Raw genomic sequence first — 12,590 nt, forward strand, 5'->3', positions numbered from 1 at the left:
GGGTATTCACTTAATGTGCTAGCTGTGTGACCTTTGGAGAGTCACTTAACCTCTCTGAACAGGGATAAGGAGCCCATAAACATTTTTATTTTTTTTCCTGTTTTGTCTATCTTGCCAAAAGTGGGGTGGGGAGGGTCATTTTCTACTGTCTCTTTGACTCAGAAAAATAGAGATGATAATAGTACCTACTTTTCATGGTCATTGTGAACACATGGAAGCACTTGGCCCAATGCCTGGGACCTAGTAGGTACTGTATAGATTGTAGCTGCTATCAGCTCTTATTAATGGCTTTGTGTCCATAAGCCCCTTTCCTTGTGAGGCTGTGAACTCACAGACTCTGTCTGCCCTTAGCTTTCACATGGACCAGTGGAGTGGAGTGGAGTTGACAGCTAGTGACTTTTACTTTGGCCTGTTTTCCATCATCCTACTTCAGGCATCCCTTTTCTTTGGGAAATTCCTCCCTGTTGCCACATAGTCCTGGTGAGATGTCTGTTAAAGTGCCCACTATTCCCACCCATCCCTACCCCATTGCCAGCAGAAAGGTGTGTGATCCAGACTCCACCAATCATAGAAGCCTATTTTCCAGCACCAGTAATTGGTTCAAGGAGTGGACACATTCCCAAGCAGGGCCAATCAGACCCTTTCCCTGGGATTGATATGTGGATGCCAGGAGGAGGAAGCTTTCTTTCTCCTGAGGCACAAGGTTGGATGCTATAGTCCCAAGGCTGTGAACAAGTCATCATTCCCACTAAATGTAGGATAGCAATGCAACAAAGGGAAGGGGAATTTAGAGAGCATGCTAGTAGAATTGCTGAGGGTCCAAACTTGGGCTCTCATGGCCTTGGTTCTTGCAGTCCTTCTTTTAGACCTGGGAGCTACAACAACATTCTCTCCATCTAAAAGAGTCAATGTGCTCCTTTATTGTTCCAGCTCATTTTGTTGAGTTCTAGTCTCATGAAACCAATAGGAACCTGACAAAGTCAGGGAATACTAAACGGATAGATGATTGACTAAATGACTATATTCCCAGATGGGACGGGATGTCCAAAGTTCCTGAAGCTAGAAGGTTGAGAACTGCTGCCCTGTGGCTATGGAAGGGAGGGAGGGTGTTTGGAAGGACACAGAATCAGGTAGGCTTAGATTCATGTCCCAGCTTTGCCATTCACCAGCTATGTGATCTTAAGCAAGTTACTTGCCCTCTCTGGACTTGAAGTTCCTTATCTGTGAAGTAGACAAAATGATAGTGACTGCACAGGATTGCCTTGAGGATGGAATGATAAAAGGAACAAGAAGCACCAAACTTAGTGCCCAAAGTGAGGGCAGGGGAGACAGGACCTAGAAAACCAGTAGCTGTTTTTGTTAGCCTGCAATCCATTGTGGTGGATTGTGCAGGATGATCCCCTGGAGTAGGAAATGGCAATCCACTCCAGTATTCTTGCCTGGGAAATCCCATGGACAGAGAAGCCTGGCGGGCTACAGCCCATGGGGTCACAAACAGTCGGATTTCACTGAGCAACTGAGCATGCATGCGTGAGACTGGCATGCAGATCAGGAGGGAATGAAGATTCAATCTGCAAACTGGATTCTCAGAAGGAGTGAGTCCTGGCACCAGGGAGGCTGTGACAGGGCCAGAGTGAGTGCGTTCAGACAGTGAGAGAGAGGGAGGGAGAATGGAGCAGCCAGCACTTAGGCTGTGGAGTTGGAAGGATCTGGCTCATCATCTAGCTTTTCCACTATCCATGTGATTCACTAAATTTTCCAAGCCTCAGTTTCCCTTCTCTGTAAATCCCTTCCTGAGAGTCATCCTGAGGACTAAATAAAGGAGTCCATGTATCATATTTAGCATAGGGCTTAATAGTGTTCAATGATGTAGACCATTTTTTATAAGTCTTTATTGAATTTGTTACAATATATATTTTTTACTGTTTTCGTTTCTTTGGGCATGAGGCATGTGGGATTTAGTTCCCCTACCGGGGATCAAACCTGCACCCTCTGCGTTGGAAGGAGAAGTCTTAACCACTAGAACTCCAGGGAAGTCCCAAGCTATTATTATGAATACTTACGGCTTCGGGAAATTTTTTGAACACAAATTTTTTGAGTGGCTAACTCTATAGACAAACTTTTCATGTAGAATGTCCCCAAGTCAAGGAGAGTCTGTATCTGAGTCTCCCAGGAAAGGCCATTTCAACTAGGTGTCCTATGTCCTTCTGTGAGTGGACGGTGGTGGGTCTCACGTTGGGGAAGCGATGTCTGGGGATTTCTGTCTTGGTCCTGCCCACTGTAATCTCCTCAGATCAGGCAAGGTTCTCAAAAGAGTTTTCTATACTGGCTACTTCCGCTTCCTCACTCCTCATCATCCTCAAACCTTGTAACCTGTTTGAGTCGGCACTGCATGGCTGAAATCACCCTCACAAAGCAAGACTCTGATCTTGCTAAGACTAGCATCCCCTTGCTAAGGTGATGGCTTTGTGGTACTCAGCCCTGCTGAGGCTCATCCTACTTCCTGGCACCCTCTCCTCTGTGGCATCATGTCTCATTTCTCCTGATTCTCTTCCTGCCTCTCTGAGGCTTGCTTTTTATGTGGCTCAGTGTCTCCTCCCTCTGGTCCCTTAAGTGTGGGTGATCCGTGGGCTCCTCGGGCTCTCTTCTCACTCCATGCACCTTCCCCAAGAGAGCTCTTTCACACTCCTCAACAGTTCCTGCCTTTCAGTTTGCTATTTTCAAACGAGACCTTTCCAAACCTTCAGACCATGTCCATGTTGCCAACTGCCTACTGGACATCTCCATGAGGCGGTCCTGCCTGCACCTCAAACTCAATGTGCTTATATCAGAACCTGTTGTTTCTCCCCCCAAATGTGTCCCCTTTTATCTTCCCCATCTCAGAGAATGACACAACCCTCCATGCAAGCCAGAGAGTTGAGATCACCTTAGACTCTGATTCTCCCACTAAATGCTGTAGATTCTACCCTCTTGACCTCATGTATACAGGTTTCTTTGTCTCTCTACTGATGACCAGGCCCTTTCTGGCACCCACGGTCAACTAATGGATCTGCCAATCCTTAGACTTACCCTGCAGACTTCACTGTTGATGGTATCGGCTTTCAGATCCACCTGTTCATGACCCTCCATGGCTCCCCCATCCCTGCAAGGCAAGTCCGGTCCCCTTAGTATTGCATTCACATCTTTTCATGAGCTTGCCCTCGTCTGTCTCTCCAAGCTCCTCTCTCTCACCTCTTGCTCCTGATGTCTTTGCCAGGCTGAGCGACTTGCAGCTTCTGCCTTACTACCTTCCTTCTACATTCCTCTTTGTATGGAATGCTCCCCTTCTCACCTTTCTCCTCCAGGCCAACTGCCAGACCCTCCTGAAATATTCTCTAGTGTGTGAGGTCCCTCATCTTCGCCACCATAGAGCCCCCATTCAAGTGCAAGCTTAGCACCTGCCACGTCATATTTTCATGTTGTCATGTGAGCCTGACTCTCTCCCATCAGACCACGAGCTGCTGGAGAGCAGCAGCTTCATGCCCTCAAAGTCCAGCAGAGTCTGCTATAGTCAGTTCTCAAGGTATGTTTTTTTAATTTAAATCTCGAAAGTACTTAGTTGTTTTATATTTTTATTAAACAAAATATTAATATTTTAAGGTGACCTGAGATGGGAAAATCTAGAGAGAAGGGCTATGGCACATAGTTCAAGAGTCGCCCCCAACACACAACCTGAGCCTTCACTCCCCTCCGATGAACCTCTAACACTCAATCCTGCTCTCCTCAAGAAAGACCCCGATGTGTGACTTAGACCAATCACATACCCTCTCTGTGCCTCTGCTTCCTCTTCTAAAAATGGGATGTTGGAGTATTCCAGGAAGATGATATTTTGCAGAGTAGTTTCACACGAAGAATCCTCAATCAGTCTGCCAACAGCATGGGAGAATGGTGGCGTTAGCAGCCCTCCTGCCTTCTGAGAGTTCTTGTTGCCGTTGCTGTTCACTCGCTCAATCGTGTCCGACTCTTTGCGACCCCATGGACTGCAATCCAAGCTTCCCTGTCCTTCACTATCTCCAGGAGTTTGCTCAAGATCATGTCCACTGAGTCAATGATACTATCCAACCACCTCATCCTCTGTCACTCCCTTCTCTTCCTGCCCTCAGTCTTTCACAGCATCAGGCTCTTTGCCAATGAGTTGGCTCTTCACATCAGGTGGGGGTTCTTATGATGGCCTTTATCCTTTACTATCCACTCTCTGGTCAGGTCACTCTCTTTCCCTGCCTCCCTCCTTCCTTCCCTCCCTCCCCCTCTCTCTTCCTCTCTCTCCTGCTTCCTTTACATTAATATTTGAACCTGCTCTCCAAACTCAAAAATCTTAAAAGTAAAATCCTGCTTCCTTCTCCAAGTGCTGTCTCATCTTTCTGCTTTCTACAAGCAGAGTGGCCCCAAGAATCATTCCCATTCCCTGCCTGTCCTCCTGCAGCTCTCACTCATTCTTCCTCCCTTTGCAGTCAGGGGTCCGCCTCCACTGTTCCCCTAACAAAACTTTAAATGCTGAGGTCACCAGTGACCTCCAAGATGCTCAATCCACAATCCTGATCTCACTTGCCCTCCCACTGCATTTGGTTCAGTCACAACCTCTTGTCAACCACCTCTGTTCCCTGGGCTGCAGGGACACTGTGCCTTCCTGGATCTCTGCTGGCTGCATTTTCTCCACTGTCCTCAGCTTGCTTTAACTGCTTTCCACTCTGCCCATCTTTGAATGCTGGAGTTGCTCAGGGCTCAGTTCTATGTCCTTTTCATTCTCACCCCTCTCTTCCTGCTGTTGTATGCCCCTCTGTAGTTGCAGTTACCACCTGTAAGGCTCTCATTCTGAATAAGCATCTCCAGCCCAATTCTCTCTAAGTTCCAGACTTGCAGATCCTCCTGACTCCTGGGCCATTAGTTGGTCATCAAATTCAAAACCGAGCTCAGGATATTTCCTAAACAGTTCTTCCCTGTGTGTCCACTGTCTCAGCTGCTCTTACAGGAACTCTGGGAATATTCCTTCATATTTTCTCCTCCCTCTCCATGTTGAGCCCACCTTTGCTTATTCTGCCTCTTGAATATTTTCTATCTGGATATTCTCTGCTGCTATCCTCTTTGTCTGAAGCACCATCATCTGTCCATCAGACAATGAAATCTACCTTCTACCATGTGCTGCCCTCTGGTCCTCTCTAAAGTATTCACTGCACAGCAGCTGAAAGGATTTTTAAAAACTTTGAGTCTGGCATATCATTCTACTGCTTAAAATCCCTCACATATTTCACATTGCCCCAAAGTCCAAATTCTCCCCACATTGGCAAGTCCCTGGGTGGTATGCCCTATATTTCTCAGCTGCCCTCTCTCCTCACCTCTCCTCTGCCCTTCAGTTATACAGACCTCCTTTCAGTGCCTCTGGACTTGCACACGTGCTGTTATGTTCCCTGTGCCCCAGAGGTATTAGCCCTTCTTCACCCAGCTAACTCCTGCTCACCCTTAAGGCCCTTCCCAGAACCTCCCCTCAAACTAGCCCATGCCCCCTGTTTTTTTTAATTATGTCATACCTGCATTCCCTACTAGAGTGTAAATCCCTATTATTGACTACAATATAAGTGCTCAGCAAATACTGACAACTGAGGAAGTTCAGGGTGGCTAAGCAACTTGCTTAAGGTCACACAGCTTATCAGTAGCAGGTCTCATCTTAAACCTTTTTAGACTAGTTTTGGTGCTTCTGCCAGGGGACCCAACACACACACACACACACACACACACACACACACATACACACATACACACACACTCCTTTTATCAAAGCAGTAGATGACACATTATCCTAGCTGTTTGGGCAATGGCCCCTCTCCCTGCTAAGCCTCTGAAGCAGAGGCCATGCTGTCTTATGTGTTCCTATATTCCTGCCTTCTCTGTCAGCATCTGACATTTGGCTGGGTTGGAGTACTGTGTACCCTTGTTGGTTTGACTCTCTGTTGATGAGGTCCTCAGATTCTTTTCTAGCTCTGCCTTTCTGCCAAGCACCAGTCTCACTCTTTAGCTCAGCTATGGATTGAGCCTCCTTTTTATTGTCATCCTAAATTAAAGAAGAATAAAAGTTTAAAAGAAATTTTACTCAAAAAAAAAAAAAAAGAATAAATGAGCCAATAATTGAGGGAAGCACAAAAATAAATAAGACAAAAAGTATAAAATACAAGAGCCTGGAAATAGTTGAGGCAGAGGTTTGGCCCCATAGAGTCTGTGGACTGAGCTATCCCAGATCACTGGCCCCCCCACAATTCTCCCTTTGGGGCCTTGGGTCAATTCTTCACCCACCCACATCCCCTCCCTGGTCTGGACTCAATCCTGGTTAAGAGGTTGCTTTCCTGAGCAGACTCAGACTGCGTATCCACACTCAGGCTGATAAATCCGGGAAAACACTTCTAAGGGAATTGGGATCCCAACAACAACAGGAAACAAAGACCCAGAGAGAGTTAGGAGAAGTGGACCGTGGGGTCCCGTGTTCATGCCCCAGACCCAAATGATGACCGTGCTGGCTGAGCCACTCTGCGATTTCCCCCAGAGAGCCAGGCAACTTGGCTTGGCCGCTAATCCTGTTCTGGATGTGCAAGGAGAGGAGCAGGGGCTTGGTGCCAGGCTGCTGGGGTATGAGGGCTGTGGGGGCAAAGCTGAGGCTGAACCCAGGAGGAAGGGAGGGGCCAACTAGGCTGGGGCGGGACAGAACAGCAGCTTCTTGTCAAACACACAATTTAATTCTAAGGCTGTATTCCTTGTTCCTGGGAGATTTTCAGTTTGCAATAGTGTCATTTACAGATGGATTTGCAGTGGCGAATTACAAGTTTGTAAGCAACAGCTTCTCTGACGCCTCAAAGAAAAAAAAAAAGCCTTATCCCTGTGCAAATTATAAATTCATAACTAACAGTGTTATCCAACTGAATGCAAAACAAATTCATTACCAGCTACATTATTCCATTGAATAAACTGCACAGCATTTTGTAAGGATCAGGGATGTGTCAGGAGATGAAGACAAAACGGCCTCTCCCCACTTTCTTCCTTGTGTGCTCACAGGTCCACCTCAAGCTAACCCTCAATGTAGGTGGAACTGGATGAATGTAAACTGTTTGGATAGAAAGGAGGCTGGAGGTTATCATGGTGATGGTGGTGAAGGTGATGATGATGGTGGTGGTGGTGGTGTACCACCCTACTAGTGTGTGTGTGCATCTTTTGTATGATTGTTAGAACTGCTGTGGTGTTATCTTAAGATATTAAGATACTGGGGTTCCCTGGTGGCTCAGATGATAAAGAATCTGCTTGCAATGCAGCAAACCTGGGTTTGTTCCTTGGGTCAGGAAGATTCCCTGGAGAAGGGAATGGCAACCCACTTCAGGATTCTTGCCTGGAAAATCCCATGGACAGAGGAGCCTGACAGGCTACTGTTCATGGGGTCGCAAAGAGCTGGACACAACTGAGCGACTAACACTATCTTAAGACATTATCTTGTGAAAGTTCATATGTCTAAGTCCTTGTGAATGTCAGGACATCCCCCCAAAGCAGAGATCATTCCTATTGTTAACCCTGCAGGAAATGAAGTTCCTCTAAGCAGAGCCCAGAATGAGAACACGGGTCTTAGGCATTAGAGTGGGGCTTCCCTGTGTCTCCCCAGGGAGAGAATCTTGGGACCAAGATTCAAGGTGCAGAGACATCTAGATGGGTGCTCCCAAGTTGGGGGGTCTCAAGACCATGCCCACAGTGTGAAGGAAACTTGGGGTCTCTGGTGGGCGGGCATAGGCTATGCTTTTTAACCTGGTTTAGCTAGTTCCATCTGATTCTGTAGTGTATTCCCAATGGGTGGTTTCTGAAACTTACTTTTTTTTTTAATTGTAGAAAAGCAGAAAATGCAAATAAAACCAAAAACTACATATACCACTCATAATTTACTTTGGGTAAAGTGAATTACCCATACAAAAGATGCATACACTCACTAGCAGGGTGCTACATCGCCACCACCATCATCACTATAATCACTCTGGGGTAGATCAGATTTGATCTCAGTTCAGTTCAGTCAGTTCAGTCGCTCAGTCGTGTCCGACTCTCTGCGACCCCATGAATTGCAGCACGCCAGGCCTCTCTGTCCATCACCAACTCCCAGAGTCTACCCAAACCCATGTTCATCGAGTCAGTGATGCCATCCAACCATCTCATCCTCTGTCGTCCCCTTCTCCTCCCGCCCCCAATCCTACCCAGCATCAGGGTCTTTTCCAATGAGTCAACCCTTCGCCTGAGATGGCCCAAGTATTGGAGCTTCAGCTTCAACATCAGTCCTTCCAATGAACACCCAGGATTGATCTCCTTTAGGATGGATTGATTGGATCTCCTTGCAGTCCAAGGGACTCTCAAGAGTCTTCTCCAACACCACAGTTCAAAAGCATCAATTCTGCGGCGCTCAGCTTTCTTCACCGTCCAACTCTCACATCTATACATGACCACTGGAAAAACCACAGCCTTGACTAGATGGACTTTTGTTGGCAAAGTAATGTCTCTGCTTTTAAACATGCTATCAGATTTGATCTACCCTTCTCCAAACTCGGCCCCTTCTCCAAGTCCATTCAGAAACTCTGAGCACTTAGGAGACTTGACTAAATATTCGGTGTTGGGGAGAAGAAGAAATGGCCCATACTGCAGACCAAAGGCAAAGGGCAGGGATCTAGCTCTTAAAGCCTTCCTCCACTCCCCCACATCACAGGGAGTTTCCTGGCACGAGTCCACCATCTTGGCTTCTCCCCTTCAGGCTGGCTTCCCTGTTTCTCTCCCTTCCTCCCGAATCAAGGCACCTCTCTGTCATCTTCCTCAGGAGCAAAAGGAATTCCTCTCCTTGTCTCACACTGAGCAGGTTGCTGTCATCATTTGTCAGAACAGTTGCCCCCAGTATTTTTTTCCAAACAGTTTCCTATCTAAGAATAATTTTGGTGCCAGCTTTTAAGATAAAATATTTTCACCTTGTTTCATGAACACATTTATATTTTTAGGAATGAGGGTTATTCTACAAATGCTGATGTGAAACCTGCTTGTGTTCATTAATGATATAGAGTCAGCATACTTTTATGTCAACGGATATATCTACATTTTCTGTTTTAATGGCTGCATATTAGTCTATATGGTTTCTTTAAACCATCTCTTTTTCTGCTTTGCATTTAGGCTGTTTCCAATTTTTGCTATTATAACACCCACACATCATCCATGCACATTTATCTACTTATTTTCTTAGGATAGATTCTTAGAAGTAAAATTTCTGAAAATGCATTTTCCAAAGGCTTTTTCATATTGTTAACTACTTTTCAGAAAGTTTGTGCCAATTTATACTCTCATCAGCAGCTTGTATTATTGTCCTACTTACTATAAATGAAATAGTTTGTTTCAGTTATGCCCTGAAGTATTAAAGAAAGGGCCCCTATGAATGCTTTGGTGGCAACAATGGCAATGGGTGAGAGGTTCCTCAAAGGATAAAGACTCTCCCAGGGAGCAAGAATGGGGTTATGGGATCCAACCGCCCCTCCCTATATGGATTCTTCCAAGGCCTCCATTGAAGGATTTGACATTGATTGACTGATGTTTTTTTGAAGAGAGACATCATTTCCCTTCAAATGATGGTGATGGTGATGAGGGCAGTGGTAGTGATGACAATGATGGGTGGTCATGTGGCGAGGACAGGGTGGTGACAGATAACAGTGGTGATGATGGTGAGTACCATGGTGATGATGGACATGGGGGTGGTGGCGTTGGCAGTGAGATGGCAGGGGGCAGTGGTAACAGCTGGTGGTGGTGATGATTTATGATGATGCTGAGAATGGCAATGCTGGTGAGTACAGCATTGATGAAGGTGATGGTGATGGTGGCAATGCCAGTGGGACGGTGCTGGTGGCGATGAGGCGTGATCATGGCAGTAAGAGGCAGCGTGGATGATAGAAGGGGCAGTGGTGGTAGTCTGGTGGTGCTGAGAGTGGGTGTTGGTGGTGAAGTGAGCCCCATGGCACTGGTGGTGGTGAGGGAAGTGATGGTGGAGTATTGGACAAGTTTTTGATGATAGTACTGGGCGCTATGGAAATATGAAGGTGAAAATGGTGTAAGTGATGATGAGGAATGTAATATAGGATTAAATGGGTATGAAGAGAGAGACAGACTGTCTTCAGGATGAGAGAAAATGTGAATAGAGGAAGCAGCATGAATCTAGTGCCTAGAAGGGCAGGGAGGCCCACTGCAGGGCCAGAGAGCAAATCAGCGATGGTGGGTGCTGCCAAGGGTCTTGAAAGTGGCAGGAGGACTGTGGACTCCAGGACAGCAGCCCAGAGAGATTTTTTGAATCCTGAGAGGAGGACGAGCAGCAGCTGAGTAACAGGCAGGACAGAATGTGCCTGCAGAGGCGAGTGTGAGGAGCTGAGGGGTCGGCCCCCCTCCTGGCCTCAAAGGCGAGCAGCAGGCAGAGTGGGCTCTCCCCAGTGCCAGCAGTCATCTGAGGGCCAGGGGGAGCATGGAGGAAGATGGTGCGAAGGGTGCGTGGCGCGTGATCCAACCTCAGAACCCACGGACCCCGACCCGCTCTGGTCCTGTGTCAGCCCCAACTGGCAATCCTGCTCTCACCTTGATGGAGAGAAGGGCCCAGAACAGTGGTCCAGAACTCTGACTCCCTCTCTATTCCCCAACAGCAGTTCCTCAAGTCTGCTAGATGAACATTTACTCTGTAGCACTGCCTGCGAAGAGCCCTTTCCCACTTCTCCGGGTGTAGCACGAAGCCCGCTGGGCATGTGCTCAAGGCTGCTGGATTCTCTCTTCCCTGGTAAGGGAAAAAGTGAAAAACTGCAGGGAGGCAGAAGACTTATGTCTGAGCAGCCAGCACCCTGGGCCTCAGGGGTTAATCTATCCCTGAGGATGGGGCTAGGTCTCCCCTCCTACTCCCTGCCATCTTCCTCACTACTGCACAAAAGCCACTGGAACCCAGTGGGCACTCACTTTGGGAGAAGGAGAGAGATTTTTTTCTCCCTATTTAATGATGCTGGTGACCTCACAAGGTTTCCATGGTGACAAGACCAAGGAACCAGGGGGACTTGGTGAATTACGACAAACGAACCCACCCCCAAGTCATCTTCGGGACTTAGAGGGGAGGGGGCTGGATATAATCCATGAGTTTACAGAAGTGGGAAGGATGGGGTTGGGGGCATGCAGTTCTTCAGTAGCTCAATCATGTCCAACTCTTTGCAACCCCATGGATTGCAGCATGCCAGGTTTCCCTGTCCATACCAGGTTTCCCTGCCATTTCCCAGGACTTGCTCAAACTCATGTCTATTAAGTCAGTGATGCCATCCAACCATCTCATCCTCTGTCATCCCCTTCTCCTCCCACCTTCAATCTCTCCCAGCATCAGGGTCTTTTCCAATGTGTTGGCTCTTGCCATCAGGTGGCCAAAGTATTGGAGCTTCACCATCAGTCCTTCCAATGAATATTTAGGGTTGATTTCCTTCAGGATTGACTGGTTTGATCTCCTTGCTGTCCAAGGGACTTTGAGGAGTTTTCTCCAGCCCCACAGTTCAAAAGCATCAATTCTTTGGTCCTCAGCCTTTTTTATTGTCCAGCTCTCACATCTATACATGACTACTGGAAAAACCATAGCTTTGACTAGATGAACCTTTGTAGGCAAAGTAATGTCTCTGCTTTTTGATATGCTGTCTAGGTTTGTCATTGCTTTTCTTCTAAGGAGCAAGCATCTTTTAATTTCATGGCTGCAGTCACTGTCCACAGTTATTTTGGAGTCCAAGAAAATAAAGGGGCATGAAGACTCATTTTCAGGCTCTTTTTGGAGCCTGAAAAAGAAATCTGTGCTCCTCTTTCCTTTCTGTGCCCCAACCCTTGTCCTGCCTGAAAAGCTCCCTTCACTGGAGGGCTTGGTGCTGAGTGTGGCCCCTCACGGGGAGACCTAAATGGTCACAGAGCACCCAGAGGGAGATGTTCTGATCCTAAGGGTAGGAAACTCCTAACCCTAGGCACCAAGGCAGATGAGGAGACGGAGGTAGGTGGGCAATAGAGCAGAGGGGTGAGATTGCAAGAAGAAGGAGATTATCATCTGGTGAGGAATCAGGGGCTTATCTGCCATGTAAAGCTTGGTGTTCTAAGGATCAGCCAGGGTCCAGCGCCTGAGAACATGGGCTGTGGAATCCATGTGACCAGGGTTTCAATCCAGGTGTAAATAACACCTGTGCCCTATGGTTGTAGATTTCACGGGACACATGGGTAAAACATGTGGGCTTCCCCTGTGACTCAGACGGTAAAGAATCTACCTGCAATGCAGGAGACCCAGGTTTCATCCCTGGGTTGGGGAGATATCCTAGAGAAGGGAATGGCTACCCACTCAAGTATTCTTGCCTAGAGAATTCTAGGGACAGGCTACAGTCCATGGGGTCGCAAAGAGTCAGACATGACTGAACAATTAACACTTTCGCGTTCACTTTCATGGGTAAAGCCTGTAGTAGGTGCTCGAAAAGTGTTTATTTCCTCACTTCTGCCCTTCCCTCCCCCACACCACGGGGCCACCA

This window comes from Giraffa tippelskirchi, chromosome 7 (genome assembly GCF_054371585.1).
Source record: "Giraffa tippelskirchi isolate mGirTip1 chromosome 7, T2T-mGirTip1v1.2.pri, whole genome shotgun sequence".
Classification (NCBI taxonomy): Eukaryota; Metazoa; Chordata; class Mammalia; order Artiodactyla; family Giraffidae; genus Giraffa; species Giraffa tippelskirchi.